The sequence below is a fragment of the Nicotiana tomentosiformis genome, chromosome 12 (assembly GCF_000390325.3).
Source record: "Nicotiana tomentosiformis chromosome 12, ASM39032v3, whole genome shotgun sequence".
In the NCBI taxonomy this organism is placed as follows: domain Eukaryota; kingdom Viridiplantae; phylum Streptophyta; class Magnoliopsida; order Solanales; family Solanaceae; genus Nicotiana; species Nicotiana tomentosiformis.
Genome location: NC_090823.1, coordinates 127,790,278 through 127,792,081, shown reverse-complemented (window position 1 = coordinate 127,792,081; position 1,804 = coordinate 127,790,278).

The window sequence follows — 1,804 nt, the reverse complement described above, 5'->3', positions numbered from 1 at the left end:
CTCGCTTTGCAAATTCCAATCAATTATTCAACCATAGCTTTTCCTTTTAAATTTGCCTCCAAAAGCTTCAAATCTATTCACAAACAATTCAATATATTCAATACTAATCATAGGAATTAATTCCATATGAATTTATAAATTTTTCGAATAAAAATCCGAAATTTATTAAAATATTCGGCAGTGGAACCCACGTCTCAAATCCCGAAAAAACTCATGAAATCCGAACAACCGTTCCGATACGAGTTCAACCATACCAAATTTGTCCAATTCCGATATCAAATAGACCTTCAAATTTAAATTTTTCGTTTTTGGAAAGTTTTACAAAAATTCCAATTTCTTCCAACTAAATCCGAAATAAATGATGAATTTAGACATGAATTTGTGAAATATAATCACTTTATGATAAAGAACACTTACCCAGTTCAAAGTCGTGAAAATCCCCCTTGAAATCGCCCAAATCCGAGACTCAAACTAAAAAATGAGTAAAAATAGCTAAGACCCGATTTTATGTATTCTGCCTAGTATTTTCGCATCTGCAGTGCCTGGGCTCGCACATGCGAGCTCGCATCTGCGAGAAATATATTGCATCTGCGAAAAGGGGCTGCCAGGCGAGGTTCCGCATCTGCGGACAAAATGTTGTACCTGTGATGTCCGCTTCTGCGCAAAAGGGCCGCACCTGCGAAGGCCGCATTTGCGAATGAAGTCTCGCTTCTGCGAGCTCGCACCTGCGGTCAAAATTCCGCAGGTGCGATTATACCAGAACCCAAATTTCAGATTTTTACTTAAGTCCAATTCTTATTCCGATTTTAATCCATTTCACTCTCGGGGTACTCGGGACCCCGCTCGAATATACCAACAAGTCCCGTAATATAATACGGACTGACTCGGGGTCTAAAATCACATCAAACAATACTGAAATTACAATTCACACCCCGATTCGAACTTTGAGTTTTAAACTTTTAATTTGCAAATCTCGTGCCAAAACATATTAAATGAATCCAGAATGACTTCAAATTTGGCACATAAGTCATAAATGACATAAGGGAGCTGTTCAAATTTCTAGAATCAGATTCTGACTCCGATATCAAAAAGTCAACCCCGTGATCAAACTTAAAATATTTAAACTTTAAATTGCTAGTTCCGTTAAATGGTCATAACTTGAGATAGGGACCTCCAAATTAAATTCTGGGCATACGCCCAAGTCCCAAATCACGATACAGAGCTATCAGAATTTTTAAAATACTGATCCGGATCCGTTTGCTCAAAATGTTGACCAAAATTACCTTAGTTAAGTTTTAAAGCTCTATTTCCCATTTTAATCCATTTTCACATGAAAACTTTCCGGAAAATTTTACGGACTGCGCACGCAAGTCGAGGAATGATAAATAGTGCTTTTCGAGTTCTTAGAATACAGAATTACTTATTAAATTTAAAGATAACATTTTGGGTCATCACAGGCTCGCCCCGGGGATCGCTCCAGAAACGCTTTTTAAAACAGAGGTTTAAAATAATTATCCTATACTACAAAGTTTTATCTTTTCTGTCACAACACATTCATAATTATTCTATACTAAAATAATCTATACTAGAAATTTTTTATCTTGTTTGTATGCCCTATCCGAGTCATTCATAATTATTTTATACGAAAATAGTCTATGCAAGAAAATTCTTATTTTGTTTGTATGCCCCATCCGAGTCATTTTAAAATACTATTGTATACAATAGTATTTTAGCTTCAGTAGAGTTATAAAATGACTCAGATGAGGCATATAAATAAGATAAAAATTTTCTAGCATATATTATT